Raw genomic sequence first — 16,875 nt, 5'->3', positions numbered from 1 at the left:
AGCATTCCTTTTCAATTCTGACTTTTGCCTCCTCCCCTGGTAGACTGTTCCAAACCTTATCTTCCTTTTTGGTTCTTACATGTTCCATACTTCATCCAATTCCCAGGTCTCCTCCCATGTCTTACCAGCAAATTTTGTATTAAACCAGCAACCACCAAAATCAGTGAGGCTTTTGTCTGAAATATCCAGGCACCCTGTACACTAAGGTTAGGGTTATAACCATGGGTTCTCCTTGAAGGTTATCCACCCTTCTTGGACGCCTGATGTGGTCATAGTACTGCTGTTAGAGTTTTAACCATGGTTGTTCCATGTAGATTACTGCAGCTCTAGCACAATGACTTGTATTCTCACCTCCTTTGCCTCTGAAGTTCCTTATGATTGAGCAAACACTCCAGTTCTCTTCCTGATATCTTCTACCCGTTACCCCTTACCAGTGCACTCTGTGTCTGTCCTAGGCAGGTTTACATTCTGTCACGGTTGGGTTGCTGGTAAACTATTCTGGGCATCTCCCATTCTCTTAGGAAGAAAGGATTTTTTTTCTCATGTTTCCTCTGAACCTTTCTTCCTGCGACTTTATATTACGATCCCAGAATCAGCTAACATCTAGCAAAAGCTTTCATTTAAAAGGGAAAATGACTATATAACATTTGGGTGAAATGTGGGAACTGAGAATTGTGGCAAATTCTCATACAGAGCAGTATAAAATCGATTGGAAAGAATAACTTGGAGAAGTCGATTATAAGTGTCTGGAAACTTTTCTGATTAGATTCTTAAATGAGCTTCATTTGACAAGAAGCTCTAGTATCTTTTTCATTTCTAGCCTGTGCAAGATGGGAAATCTCCACCACCAATGGGTGCTGGTGGTGTTTGAGGGAGTTTTGTGCCTGTGTGTTTTGTCAGGGAGAGGATCATATTCTAACTTTATGGATAAATTTGCTGTAGTATAATTAACTTTTACACTGAGTACTTTTTTTTTTTTCTAGTTCTGGGTCAAGCTATTGAAAAAACTGAAACTTAAACAAGGTACAGAGGCACAATCAATATTATTCATATAGCATCGTGAAGTATAAACAGTATCGTACAAAATAATTCCTCGTTGCAGTGTCCCTGTCCCAAATAACTCAAAATGTGTTTTTAGCAGTGAGAGTTCAAGGCTTTGCTTAAGATCTGATTGAGTGAGCATTCCAGATCAGAATTGAATTGGGTCTCCTGGTTCACAGCTCTGTGCTTTAACTGCTAAGCCAGGGTTTCCCAAACTGTGGGTCGGGACCCCATATGGAGTCGCAAAACCTTCAGCTGAGGTTACAAGTGCCTCTAATGGCAGTACTGTGCAGACGCCAGCAGCATTAGTAGTGGACGTCAGTGTGGGGCCTGTGAGCCAGGAGCCTGTGGTGGCACTGCCCTTGCATGAGTTTTTGGGGTAATGGGAAGCCCTGCATCAGAAGGGATCAGGCCCACCACAAGACCTGTGAACTTGCACTAATCCACAGTCCCAGTGAGTGCTGACACTCAATAAGTAATGTTGCTGCTGCTTGCAAGTCATCATCAGCCTTGGTTCCAGCCATGAGGATAGAGAAGGACTGAGAGTGTATGGGCTAGTGGACTGTTCTCTTTTCACCCCAAGAGAAAAATGTTGCCCCTGTCATCAGCCTGCCCTCTCTTCCCATCAGCTGTCATTCACCTTTTTCCTACTCCCATAGGAAAATGTTGCTGCTGACCCTGGCCAGGGAAGGTTTGGAGGAGGGGATATTTGAATGGAGGAATGAGATGCAGGAGGGGTTTGAAGATTGGATAAGATGGAGAGGTAGTGGCAGTAGAGGTGAGGGAGTAATGATAGAAGAGATGCAGGTGTAAGAGAATTGGGAAGGGTGAGAGGTGATCAGCTGAGGAGAATAAGGGAGGAGATAAGGTTGGGAGGTGAGAGAGGGGATGACAGAGGATCAATTGAGGGTTATAAGAACATTTTGGAGGTGAGAGAGCATCAGCTGGGGGGGATGTGAAAATGGCTGGAGGGGAGGAGGTTAAAAGAGTAGTTTCTCTGGAGAGGGTGGAGGTTGAAAGAGAGAATCAGCTGGAGGGTGAGAAGGAATAATTGTTGGAGGGGATCCTCACCCCTAGTCATTTCTTTTGGTCATCCTTTGGGTCACGTGTTAAAAAGGGGTCATATTGGCCAAAAGTGTGGGAAGCCCTGCGCTAAGCGGAGGAGCATGGAGCTATCGGTTTGCTGCTGTATTTGGGCAGCTTGATTTGAAGTAGAATGACATTTGTTAGTGACTTTGGTATTTGCAAAATGCAGTGTATCTTCAGTCATCTTGCAGATGTATCACTCCTATTGTCAGGCGTACCATGTTCTAGATACACAATCCAGAAATGCCAGGTCAGTAACACAGAGAAACTTTAAGCAAGCTGCTGAATCAGTTCATCGTTGCTGTCCACAATCTCCTCTCTATCACAGGACCCAGGGTCTCCCTTTTCTGTCTGAGCTCTAATGCAGGACTCACAATCTGGGAGCAGCACCAGAACTGGAGTAGAAAGCAGACCAGAGCAATGCACCTGGACCAAACCTTGAAAGTTAGATGGAGAAATAGGTAGTTTTTCTTTTTGTTGGATGAAATATTGTGAATCTTTTTCCAAAGTCTGTGGGTAAAAAGTACTCTTGGACTTCACAGTTGTGCGGGTATTTTGAATATCTGCCTCCTGGGGTCTAGTGTTCACCGTGCTGTGTGGTTCAGTAGAAAGACTGGATCAGAACAAAAGTTTAGTAGAACAAGGGTCCTAGATTTCAGAAGAGCTGACTTGAAGGCAATGAATCATCATGTTAAGGAAGCCTCATCACGAGCAGGGGATCTAAGAGGTATGGAGGGGCTGTATATAGCAGGAAAAATCATAGAAATGGCAGCAAATCCTAGCAAGGGGAAGAGAATGGAAAGACCACTCAGTCACTAAAAATCAAAAAGGAAAACACTCAAGAAATACAAACGGAATTACCAGCGCAACAAAGGGAGGTGGGGAAGAGCAATTAGACAGGCACAAATAGAGGAGGCAGGTGCTAAAACTTTAGAAAGAATGAAAGGGTAGTTTATTTTTTGTGATTTATATCTCACTCCTGTCACACAGGGTGTGCCTGGAGCAGGTTACAGCAAATTAACAATAATAAAACACATAATAACATACAGCCCAAAATAAAACAGCAATTCCCTGTATGTACCAGGATCAGTCCAGAACCAATAATAAACCCACAAAGTAAAGTTATGCAATACGACAGCATCTCTGCCAACCCACCTCAGGAAATCCTTCCCATTGATTTGCATAACAAAGGTTCAAAAGCCAAGACACTTGCCCAGGCATACAAAATCTGCCTGAGCGAGGAGGATCAGAAGAAAGCAGATATTTAAACAAATACTTTTGCACTCTAGAAGGAGATTGATGGACAACCGAGCAGGACATCTAGGGGAATGTGAGATGAACGCTTTGCCGCTTTCTCAGGAGGTAGAAGGCAAGGTGCTGGCACAACAAAGTAATTAAGGGAGCCCATGAGACCGGGGGCAGGGAGAGAGGGGGGTACATCCCAGGATATTGGAGGTAAAGGAGGCACCGACCACTTGAATCAGGAGAGGTTCCAGAACCACATCTCAAGGATGGGAAGGAGGAAGCCATAAACTTCATATCAGTGGTGGGCAAGGTGATGAAGGCGTTTCTAAAAGGTAGAATAGTGCAGTACCTTGAAACTAGGGCTTAGAGGATTATAGGCAAAATCGTGCCACAAGGGAAAAATCTTGAACAAATTTGTTTTGATGAAGTGACCAGCGCAGTAGATCAGCTTAGGGCACATGTAAATAAATCTGTGCTCCCAACACCATTTTATAGCAAAATTTGCAGAAAGGTCTAACACAATATTCTTGCCTCTGTAATGTGGACTGGGTAAGGGCTGAGAACACCCTGCTCCACTCTGCAGGGCTGAGGGATTAAACGCAGTAAGAGCATCTCGGAGAAAGCAATCTTTCCATTAAAGAGCTAGTTTCCCATGCACAGCACTGTGCTTTAGCATTGCCAACCCATCACGTGCATTTCAGGAGGTCAGATTTCAGTTTGAGATACCGAAGCACTCCTTTAGGACAAAGCCAACTCAGTGCCAAAAGGGGTATTGAGGGAGGGGGAAAGGAGGCTGGGACAGAGATGCATGGACACCTGAAAAGTGGTGATTTCCCGCTTTCTGGCAAGGAGTCTGCATTCTTCCTGTGGTGCTTTGACCAGAGCCAGTGGAGTCAGGATTAGTCTTAAGCAGAGAAGCACAGAAACACACACAAGAAATCCCACCCAGAATGCAAGGACCCTGCTTTCTGGAGCAGGGGCACATTCTGGAGATATCTGAGGATTTGGGGGAAAAAAAAAAAATAAAACTCAGCCCTGACAACTGTCCTCATGTAACGATCTTATAAGCCACCTTTTTCCTTCCAAAAATAGTCAAAACATCTTCCATCTACTGCTAAAAAAAAATATCTTCTGTTTGAGATGTTAGGTGACGCTTTAATATGCAATCCAGCTAACGTGGATGGAGGGAGGTGTCTTCTTATGTGGGCTTTCCTCCATGCTGTGTTCTCTGTGGATTGTTTTCCTGTGCCAGATTCGAAAAGGCAGGCTTTTCCCAGAAGAGGAATTTCAAGGACAGAGAGAGGGAGGGGTTTGGAGAGGAGGATGTGAGAAAATGCTTTACTGAGAGAGTGGCAGATGCCTGGAATAACCTGCCAGCAGGGATAGCGAACTCCAAATCCATGACCCAGTTCAAGTGGTAAGAACAGTGTTGGGGGGCTGCAGTTTGCAAACAGCTCATCTTTAATTTCTTTTGGGAGTGGAGGCAGTGGGAGAGGTGACGTGAAGGAAGCACGATCTAGCAACGTCATAATCCAATGGCTAGCCGGGTTAGAATTCCCCAGCAGGTTTGTGGTGGCCGGGTAGCACCCAGAATGGTCATGATCAGATGTTTTGGGCAGTAACCGATACAAATGGGGGGGGGGGGGGCAGGCTGCTGTGTCTTGGATTAAGTATGAAACGTGTAGGCTCATTTACCTAGGATGGTAAAGAACCAAAGAGGAGGAAGACGAAAATGGAAGTGGAAAAGGAATGAGATCCTACAAGCGGTCAGTCTTTTACGGCTAGTAGCAGGGCCCTCCTGAACGTACATCATAGCATTTTGTACGTCAGCTGGGACATCTCAATGTACACCCATTATTTTTATATACATAAAGCAACGTATATTCTTATTACTGCCAGACCCCCTGCTTTTGTTAATCTCCCTGTCTATGAAAGATTCAGAGATGCAAAGAGGGTCAGGTGCCATCATAGTTTCAACCATAAATGATGCCCACTAATAATGATCCTGCCAGCTTTATTTCCATAACCTGCCAGGCAGCTTCCAGAAACCAGAATCTTTGGGTGCCAGGGGGCGTATGGCTACAAAGCTGAAACCTAAAGGAATTGATGGAAAGATACCACCAGGCGTGTAGCTTGTGACTTAATTTGACTGAACATGCAAAGAAAGGGTTGATAGTTTTCTCTCCATTCTGTTAATGATGGTGTGTGATTATTGTTAGTTGGTGGTGCAATTTGGTTAATTCCAATAAACTGAGAGACGACGGGCATTGAGCCACACAAGATCAAGCAGTAAGATTTCTGTGATGCTGTCAGAAAGCCAGGGCTGCATATGCATTACACTGAAGGGCTCGGCGTTCCCTTCAGTGACAAGTCTGAATAATCAGCTGAGTCCTGTTTGTGAGAGGGATTAGGATTACAATTAATTCCCACAGTAAGTGAAGCTCAAAAACTCACATTAAGTCCTTACTTGCCCTTTGTACACACTGCTTATTGCCACTACCAGCTAAATAGTTTAGTGATGTCTTCAGATTGCCCTCCACCAATGTTGACAGTGATCATGGCAGAGAGCCAAGAAAATGATCAAACTTGATTACAGTATCTTGAGGAAGTAAAAAATATGTAATGAGGTTTCTGTAGGTGAACTTGCAGAAAAATCATTACCCTTGCTGGTTGTATGGCACGGGCAACCCAGCTATCTGTTTGACACCTCAGCCTGGGTCCTTAACCCTCCTGCGCATGGACCTTGTAGCCACATTATTTACCGTGTACAGTATGGTGAAATAAATCTGACCGAAGTCGTCTGTTAATTAGGGGTCCTCTCCTGTGCACCACTGACTTTCCTGAGTCAGGGGATGAGTTGATGTAATAATTCAGGGGAAGTAGTGGTGACGGTGGTACCAACCCTGATGGCTTGGTTTCCTCTTCATTTATTTATTTAAAAAGTGACAGAGATCTGGTTGAAGACATCCAAAAGATGAGAAAGAAGGGAGAAGTGGTGATTGTTGGAGACTTTAATTTGCTGGATGTAGACTGGAGAATCCCATCTTGAGAATCTAACAATAGTAGAAAAATAGTGGATGCTCTGCAAGGAGCTTTGTTCAAACAAAATGGTAATGGAACCCACAAGAGAGGGAGCTATACTCGATTTAGTGCTCACTAATGGAGATAATGTCTCTGTCCAGGTGGGCGCCCACCTCAGCACCAGTGATCATCAAACGGTATGGTTTAATATCACATAAAGGATACGGAAAAGAAGCACATGGACCTGAGTTTTGCAGTTCAGAAACACGGACTTTGAGGAAATGGGGAAGTACCTGGAAGAAGAACTAGAAGGCTGGGAGAAAGAGAGAGATGTGGATCAGCAGTGGACCAAACTAAAAGGAGCAATTATCAAGGCAACTAATCTATATGTTAGAAAAGTAAAGAAAAGCAAAAGAAAAATGAAACTTATCTGGTTCTCCAAGGAGGTGGCTGACAAAATAAAGGCTAAAAGAACAGCGTTCAAGAAATATTAAGGATCCCAAAGGGAGGAGCACAAAGAAGAATATCTGGTAGTACTGAGGGAGACAAAGAAAGCAATCAAGACGGCAAAAAGTCAAGCGGAAGAAAGGATTGCCAAAGAGGTAAAGAGAGGTGACAAAACATTTTACCAGAATCCCAGTGTAAAGACCATCACTCTGCCTTATTCATCATACTCTTCCTATTTTAGCCTCAATTTTTCCAGCCCATGACCACCTTTAGTCTTGACTTTAATTTTGTACATATTGTAAATATTATCTTGTAATTTTGTTTTTTGTACCTATTGCTATATTTTTCTTCTTGCTTCCTCCTCTCCCAGTTGTATTTTTCCTTGTTTTATTGTAACTGCTATTCCTGCACCAGTTCAGTTCATCTAGTTTATGTTCATTACACTAAATGTTAAATGTAAACCGGGTTGATGCGACTACTAGTCGTGAAAGCCGGTATAGAAAAATATTAAATAAATAAATAAATAAATAAAGGAAAAAAGTTCAAAGTGGTATAGTAAAATTGAAAGGTGAAAAGGATCAATGTGTGGAGAGAGACGAAGAAAAGGCAGAAATATTAAACGAATACTTCAGTTCTGTGTTCACTAAAGAAGACCCTGGAGAAGGACCGTCACTAGTTAACAAGAAACTAGAGGGGAATGGAGTAGATGTAATTTCATTTACAGTAGAGAATGTATGGGAAGAGCTGGGGAAACTGAAAGTGGACAAAGCCATGGGGCCTGATGAGGTTCATCCCAGGATACTGAGGGTACTCAGAGATGTGCTGGCGGGTCCACTGTGTGACCTGTTCAATAGATCCCTAGAAATGGGAGTGGTGCCGAGTGATTGGAGAAGAGCGGTGGTGATCCCGCTTTACAAGAGTGGAAACAGAGAAGAGGCTGGTAACTACAGACCGGTTAGCCTCACCTCGGTGGTGGGAAAAGTAATGGAGTCGCTATTAAAAGAAGGAATAGTGAACTATCTACAGTTGGAAGAATTGCTGGACCAGAGGCAGCATGGATTCACCAGGGGAAGATCCTGTCCGACAAATCTGATAGGCTTTTTTGACTGAGTAACCAAGGAATTGGATCAAGGAAGAGCACTCTATGTCATCTACTTGGACTTCAGCAAAGCTTTTGATACGGTTCCGCACAGGAGACTGGTGAATAAAATAAGAAGCTTAGGAGTGAGTGCCAAGGTGGTGGCCTGGATTGCAAACTGGTTGATGGACAGAATACAATGTGTGATGGTAAATGGAACTTACTCTGAAGAGAGCGGTGTTGAGCAGAGTGCCGCAAGGGTCTGTGTTGGGACCAGTCCTGTTCAATATCTTTGTGAGCGACATTGCGGACGGGATAGAAGGTAAGGTTTGTCTTTTTGCGGATGACACTAAGATCTGCAACAGAGTGGACACACCGGAAGGAGTGGAGAGAATGAGACGGGATTTAAGGAAACTGGAAGATTGGTAGAAGATATGGCAGCTGAGATTCAATGCCAAGAAGTGCAGAGTCATGCATATGGGGTGTGGAAATCCAAAAGAACTGTATTCAGTGGGGGGAGAAGGGCTGATGTGCACGGGGCAGGAGAGAGACCTTGGGGTGATAGTGTAGAATGATCTTAAGTCGGCGAAACAATGTGACAAGACGATAGCTAAAGCCAGAAGAATGCTGGGCTGCAGAGAGTGAGGAATATCAAGTAAGAAAAGGGAAGTGATTATCCCCTTGTACAGGTCCTTGGTGAGGCCTCACCTGGAGTACTGTGTTCAGTTCTGGAGACCGTATCTCCGAAGGGACAGAGACAGGATGGAGGCGGTCCAGAGAAGGGTGACCAAAAAGGTGGAGGGTCTTCCTCAAATGACTTATGAGGAGAGATTGAAGAATCTAAATATGTACACCCTGGAGGAAAGGAGGAGCAGGGGTGATAAGATACAGACTTTCAGATACTTGAAAGGTTTTAATGATCCAAAGACAACGACAAACCTTTTCCGTTGCAAAAAAATCAGCAGAACCAGGGGTCATGATTTAAAACTCCAGGGAGGAAGACTCAGAACCAATGTCAGGAAGTATTTCTTCATGGAGAGGGTGGTGGATGCCTGGAACGCCTTCCGGAGGAAGTGGTGAAGAACCAAAACTGTGAAGGATCTCAAAGGGGCGTGGGATAAATACTGTGGATCTATAAAGTCTAGAGGAAGTGAATGAAGAGAAGAGGCATGGGGGTAGCTTGCGGGGATGACAGCTACTACCTGGAGATGAATATCCTTATTCAATAAACATACGGTTAATGCGACTCCAACATTGCTCTATGCTTCAACGGCAAGAGGAAATGTGGAAAAAAGGATTTGCATCCACATAAAAGCAGGGGAGTAGCTTGCTTGTTACAGCGGTTACTACCCCAAACCAAAAATGTCTGATACTTCACTTTCAATGCATATCCAGCATAGCTCTATGCTTCAATGAAGAAAAGATGTTTTATATTCAGACATCTACCAACAAGGACTGAATTACATAGTCTGGGTAAAACAAATAAGCATGGGTGTAGATTGCTTGTTACGGCGGTTACTACCCAAAATCAAGCCTGATATTTCATTTAGAATACATATCCAGCGCAGCTCACTGCTTCAGCGGCAGGGGGAATGAAGAAAAGAGGATTTATATTCAAACAACCAACAAGGACTGAATTGCACAGGCTGGGTAAACAAGTGTGGGAGTAGCTTGCTTATTGCGGCAGTTACTACCCCAAACCAATTAGCTGGATACTTCATTTAGATGCAGCTCCAGCACTGCTATCTACGATGGCGGGGGTGGAAGGGAAATAGAACCAAAAAAATTATTTAAAGGGATAAGAGTAACAGAAAAGTATGAAAATAAAAAGGGTGAAAGCTTGCTGGGCAGACTGGATGGACCGTTTTGGTCGTCTTCTGCTGTCATTTCTATGTTTCTATGTATAGGCCGCATTATCCAAGGTCCTGGTTGATTATAGGGACTTTGTAAGAGTGTTTTCCTCTTAGCATCCTTAGCTTGTGCTTTGTTTGCAACCCGAGTGTAAGGAAGCACTGTTACCCCAAAGCCTGTCCTTAACACTCATGTAAATGTCTGGATTCCGTGCAGGTTGTGATTCATGCTGATTCATAATCTGAGCCTAATTTCCTGTAGGACTAAAACACTACTGATTCTTTGCACTTTCACTGTCAGAAATGAAGATGCAGGATTTCCTTACTCTGTAATTAGACAGCAGGAAACGGATGCAGGTATCTGTACAAGTGTTAATAGATCTGATTTAAATCATGCTGGAGCTGCAAGAAGCCAATGTGAAATTCATCACAAGAAGCGTCTCCCCTCTGTGGCCAGGGGTCCATTTCTCCTCATCCATCAAGGTCTGTTCTTGGCTTTGTATCATATCCATGAACCAATGTAAAAACTAGATTTAAACAGCCTGTACATGCCTCTCAGCTAGTGCACCTCTTTGCATTGGGAAAGCAGACTTAATGCCCTCATTAGCATGGGATTTCCATGCGAGGGCACTGAGCTGACCGCACACTTTTCAACGCTCATTTTGTGAGCATAAAACTCCTTGCTGCATCGGGAGTAAGGTTTACGCTCACAAAATGAGCGTTCAAGAGCTGGTCGCCGCATCTCAAAAAAGATTTAATTGCGATGGAGAAGGTACAGAGAAGGGCTGCCAAAATTATAAGGGGAATGGAACAACTCCCCTATGAGGAAAGACTAAAGAGGTTAGGACTTTTCAGCTTGGAGAAGAGACGACTGAGGGGGGATATGATAGAGGTGTTAAAATCATGAGAGGTCTAGAACGGGTAGATGTGAATTGGTTATTTACTCTTTCGGATAATAGAAAGACTAGGGGACACTCCATGAAGTTAGCATGGGGCACATTTAAAACTAATCGGAGAAAGTTCTTTTTTACTCAATGCACAATAAAGCTCTGGAATTTGTTGCCAGAGGATGTGGTTAGTGCAGTTAGTATAGCTGTGTTTAAAAAAGGATTGGATAAGTTCTTGGAGGAGAAGTCCATTACCTGCTATTAAGTTCACTTAGAGAATAGCCACTGCCATTAGCAATGGTAACATGGAATAGACTTAGTTTTTGGGTACTTGCCAGGTTCTTGTGGCCTGGATTGGCCACTGTTGGAAGCAGGATGCTGGGCTTGATGGACCCTTGGTCTGACTCAGTATGGCATTTTCTTATGTTCTTATGGTAAACCTGTGCGTTTGGCTGAACGCACTTTTCTGTATCAGTCTGCGAGTTAGCGGTGGACGGAAATGAAATGAGCGAGATTCCTCTTGGCCTTTTACCTCTGTCCTTTTCTTTAGTCCTATTAAACACATCAACCAACCAAAAACAGCCAAGGCATGAGAGAACAGAGCAGCAGTGCAGAGAGAATCAAACTGCTTTTAATTCCCTTTTTTTTATATTCATTTTTATTAGTCACTTTGATAAGAGAACAAGTTGAAAAGTGCATGCCCACAGGTATTCCATGAGAGCGTGTTTCACCTCACTCCCATGGCCGCCACCTTCCCGCTGCCAGCAGCAGGAGCTGAGTGGTGCTGGCGCCAAATCACTGGCTACAACTCCGACTCTCTGAAGACACCGGCGTCGCTGTCTAGCTGCAGCCAGCAGGGCACAGATTCCTGCTGCCACTCACAATCTTGTGCCGACTCCTCTGATGGACCTGCGGCCGTGCTCCTACAAACGCATGCATGCATTCGAGCAGATGCATCCTCCCCCAGCAGATGCACTTGCTATGGCAAAACGTGCCTTAAAAGCAAACATAAAATACGGTGTTGGTTCAGTCTACCCATTTTCATCAGCAATAATCTATAATATTTAAAAAAGAGAGGCCCAAGTTCCACAGCTCATTGAAGGGCTAAGAAAGCCCAACTATTGGTTTTCCTCTAGCAAATTCTGTGATGCATGTATCACTTTTTTTCATGTCATGTGATCAAAGCCATATCTTTTAGTTTTGCCTTTATTAAGGATTTATTAATTGATATCAATCTGAGGTCCACCTGCACTTTCTTAATATAGCCCATTTAACACAAGAGTACGCAATTGCTAATGACTTTTTATGGTGAATAGATTGGTAAAGTTATGCAGTTTGCCAATACCTGTGATCCGTGGTGTGGAAGTAGATAAGCTTTTTATCCATGCTTGACCAGCTCTCCTTGTTCCCAAAACTAGTGCCTTGGGCACTCCTGAAGTATATGCAGCAGGTGTGCATCCTACTCTGAGCACCTCTAACAAGCCCTGTTAATTGCCTAATCCTGCCTTAACTAATTTAGTAGGAGACCAGAATCATATAACTGAATGTATTACTTTGGGGAGATGAGATAGGCTCCTAATGAATTCCAAGTAAGACCTTCATGAAGCAAAATTGTTACTAAATGATACCCTTAACACAGCACATGGGAGTAACCTACACGGAGCGGCAGTTACTACACTTAAGAGAAGGCATGGGAGTAACCTGCACAGAGAGGTATTTGCTAACCTTAACAGAGCACATGGGGGTAACGTGTGTGGTGCGGCAGTTACTACCATGAGCAAATTACTGGGCAGACTGGCTGGACCATTTGGTCTTTATCTACTGTCATTATTATGAAACATGTTATGTTATGTTAGCTCAGATTCCCAGGATGAATTTTGTTTCTGTAGTTAAGAGGCTGGAATGGCAATTCCAGGAGCAAACCACAAAAGGGCGAGGCTACGTAGGCAATATGACAGGACGTTCTTAAAACAAATATATAAACAAGGATTCAGGAGCTACTGAGAGAGAATTTACATTTGGGATCCTCGGAGCACATGTGAGTTTGTTGATTTATAAAGAAAGCAAGAAAACTATGTAAGAAGTTGCAGCATAAAATACATTATAACTAATAAGAAGGCACACTTACAATTTCTTGTGGCAGAGCAGCAGATTGAAACTACCTATAACGTGACAATTTGGAAGATGATAAACTTGATGAACGTGTAAAATAACCATTGGACTGTATGATAGCTCTACACCCCCCCACCTTGAGCATTTGGAAAGCTGGACTGTGAATTAGATAAGATATACAGTGTGTGCCATTATTTAATTTGATCGACCACTGACCTTTCCAGAAAATGGTCTTCTGTCCAGTCGGGATTCCTGGGCTGTCCCAGATATCAGTATGGAACATCTTGCTGTAAATCTCCTTTGGTTAAGCTTTTAATTCTAATAATAGGTTGGCTTTGAATGTAGAACTTCCTATTTCATAAGTATCGTGAAGCTGGCGTTAAAGTATTTTGCATCTCTCTGCTACTGCAGGGCCCAGAAAGTGAGATGTCATCCTGGCCCCTGAAGCACAGACTTCAGGCTTCTTGTAATGGACTAAAGCCACATGAGCTAAAATGTTAGAAATTCTTAGATGAAGCTGAGAGGTTTCGGAAAATATACTGGGAGGGGTAGGGCAGGATAGTTGGCTTTGGCGTATGTGACAGCAGAAGATGACCATACACCCATCCACAGATTATAAGTGAGAGCAAATCGGAGTTCCTCCCCTGGTGTGTCCCTGAACGTCTCCCTTGTCAACGGGCAGAGGAACTCGGGTGCTGAATCTGGGCATCCTGAGTGAGGTGAAGAAGCCCAGTAGAGTGCCATCTATTGAAAAGAATGTTTTACCTAGAATTTCATTTTTGCTGTCGTTGCCTGTTCAGGATTCTGAAAGAATTCTTAAGGATTTAGGTGGAGCCATTCAGATATTTCCCAGGGGTGGGACGAGGATGGGGGTAAACGTAGGGTGTCTAGAATAATTTTAAGGAAACCTAAAATATAAAATGCAGCTGTGAGAATTTTGACCAATACTAAGCGAAGAGATCACATCACGCCAATACTAAAAGACCTACATTGGCTTCCAGTTAACTTTAGAATACTCCACAAATCTCTCACTATCATCCACAAAAATATCTACCACCAGACCCCTCTAGACCTTCTACACCCTCTCAAATTACACTCTTCGACCAGACCTTTAAGAGATGCCTATAAGGGATCCCTACATGTTCCCCTGATTAAAATGGTACATAAGCTAAACATCAGAGACAGGGCTTTTTCAACAGCAGGCCCTACCATCTGGAGCACACTGCCCCCAGACCTCCGACAGGAAACCTGCCTCGTAACTTTTAAAAAGAAACTCAAAACCTGGCTGTTCGGTCGAGCCTTCCCCGACCCCTAGACTAGCTGTTTTTCAGTCATTTCATATTACTACATAACCTAGCAGAATGTCACATAATCATGTTATAATGCTAGAGTTAATCTCTAGAGGTTGGCTTCAAGCCCCTTCTCTCTGTTTATACCTCTCTACATTGGTTTCTCCTACTCTTCACTTCCAACTCCCAGTTGCTCACCCTTGTTATAATGTAACTTTTTACTCTGCTCCCACTCTGTCTCCTCTAATTGAGGTATTGACTTGTTATAGTTAAAGAGCTATTGTTATTGTTGTTTACTGTTATTGTTAACGAGCTATTGTTCTATGTAAACCAAGTTGATTTGATCTGTATCAAGAAAGTCGGTATATAAAAACCCCTAAATAAATAAATAATAAATAATAGTATATGAGGATAGTAAAACCCATCTAGTCTGCCCTGACTGCCAGAAAATTGAATAGAGGGTGGTCCTCATGGATCTGAATTTCTGCTTCCTTTCAGATGAAATACATTTCAGGCTGGAGCCTTAGCAGCCTCAACAAGTACTGAGTTAGGCTGTAGTTGACCTCTGTTTCTCTCCTATCCATACCAGAGGGACCGTGAAGCAGGCATGACCCAGCCTGTGAACAGGGGCAGGCAGGCATCGGCCCATTTGAATGTATTCGGCCATATCCTCCTGTTTAGTTTGCACTCTGTTTTTAAACAACGCCTTCTGGAGAAATGTCACCATTTACACAAGGATTCCAGCTGTGGGAGTGTCGTACATCAAATTCCAGTCCTGATGTTTGCACGAAAAGGCTAAATGTCAAGACTTGTGTGGTGAGAAGAGCTGGTCGAAGAGGCACTTCTTGGGTCCCTGTGCTGTATCTGTTGGGTAGGGAAAATGGGTTCCTGAGTACGAACTGGATTGCAAGTGAGGGCTTTGTGTGCAGAACATACAGTTCAAGTGCAAGTCCTTAATGTCCTGAATTTCTTTAAAGCATTTAAGCCTGTGGTTAGCATCTTTCCCTCCTCTCCTCTCGCAGACAGCGTTCCTACGTGGCCCTGAAAATCCTTGCCGAGACGCCTCCGCCTCCGTGGCGCACCCTCGGCGTTGCTTGTGGGGCCTTCTGAAGGCCATCAGTAGCGGTAGCCTTCTTTCTACCGTCTCTGACAGCTGTTGAAACAGTCACGGTGTTGGGGTTTCATAATTGTATTTCATCTATAATAAAAGCAACTGCTTCTCTCCCCGGGTCATAAACATAGCCACAGGACTCACAGTATCAGTCACTCTCTACATCCCTTCCCACCCTCTGCTGAGATAGCGGGCTGAACCAAGAGACCAAGGAAAAGACGTAGCCACAGAAATCGTCAGCATTACCGAATGACGTGATAGACATGGCCCCCTGTTTCTGCTAGCCTCGGTCTCCGTGGCCTGCCCTGGTCACCATTTGCGTGGGGCTCCTGTGGTCAAAGAATCTCTGAATGAGTTGCTCCAGGTTTCAGCACTGACTGCTGATACCACTGTGCATGACTTGCAGTGGCTATTGCTGGGTAAGAAAGCGATAGCCCCCACAGGGATGGTATGCTGGAGGCATTACGATGACAGCAGGAGGATGGCTGGTGTAGTAATATCCGTGAAAAGTCCTGAAAGCGGGCTTTCAAACAAACAGTTTAGCATGTTTTCTTTATTAATACAATAAGCTATGTAGAGCTAATATTTTGGGATATGTTTCGTTACCTGTTACTGTTATGCATGATTACAAGGGTTTAATAAAGATTTTGAAAGTTTGTAGGTCCCAGGTAATGTGTTAGAAATGTTTTTCTGCTGAGGCTGTCTCTTACCAAAGGTGAAAGAACTTGCCAGCTCCCTTTGTGGTGCCCAAGAGTTGGTCCCTCTCTAGAACATTTGTCCCTAACCTGATCCTGGAAGATCCTCATAGCCAGTCAGGTTTTCAGGATGGCCACAATGAATAAGCACACAATGAAAGCACTGCGTGCAAGTTTATCTCATGAATATTCATTATGGCTATCCTGAAAACCAATCTGGCCAGGGGATCCTCTGAGCCACCGAGCTAGCCTTCATAATTAAAAAAAAAAAAAAAAAATTCCTTGTATCTCTAGTAGCCGTCACCTATTGAACAGTCAGTGGACAGTATCACTCTTCCTTCTCCCCTGGGCCTGACCTGAACACTCTTCCCCTTGACCCCCTCCTCCTACCCGTCAATCTGAGCATCCTCTGTGTTTTAGACCGCCTAACCCTCTGCAAACTACGGCCCGCAGTGCCCCCTCTTAGCCAAATTCACAACTGCGCAACCAGCACAGTCCCCGACAGACACCGCCAAAAGCATCTTAAATGTGTTATGTATATATTCCTTTGTTTTGTTTCCTCTTTTTTTATCTCTTGGTTATTGTTTTAAGTTTCTTTGTGCTTTTTCCTTCCCTCCAGCCAGGACTGGGAAAATCTTTGAGCAGCAAATTATTCCGGTGCCTAAAATTCAGTGTTTGCCACCGTGTTGGGAAGAGAAACCTCTTAGCGGTGGGGATCTGGGGAGAGACATGACTGCCGCCGACACCCTGGAGGGCTTCTCCCTACCCACCCGGCCATGTAGAAGTAAAACGGGTGGGAGACAGAGAGTGTGTGAAGGAAATGGAAGGGAAAAGCAAAAAAATAACATGCAGAATGAGAAAAATAAGAGGGAAAACATTTTATCCTGGCTCCTAAATCTTTTGACTGGTGCCCAAGGTTTCTTAATATTTTCTCACCCTCCCCTACCAGCCTTTCCTCCCCCATCCCCTTCTGTGCCCTCCAGTCTCTCCTCTTCAGTGGTCAGCAGCAGGTG

General features: G+C 43.9%; 1 protein-coding gene across 4 annotated transcripts in view; it reads left to right on the top strand.

The window, feature by feature from the left end:
- The window catches only part of DDI2 (DNA damage inducible 1 homolog 2), a 55,271-nt gene that overhangs the window by 3,657 nt on the left and 34,739 nt on the right, over positions 1-16,875 (top strand). The window lies entirely within an intron of this gene.

The sequence above is a fragment of the Rhinatrema bivittatum genome, chromosome 15 (assembly GCF_901001135.1).
Source record: "Rhinatrema bivittatum chromosome 15, aRhiBiv1.1, whole genome shotgun sequence".
Lineage (NCBI taxonomy): Eukaryota > Metazoa > Chordata > Amphibia > Gymnophiona > Rhinatrematidae > Rhinatrema > Rhinatrema bivittatum.
This window is presented reverse-complemented; position numbering and strand designations above follow the sequence as displayed.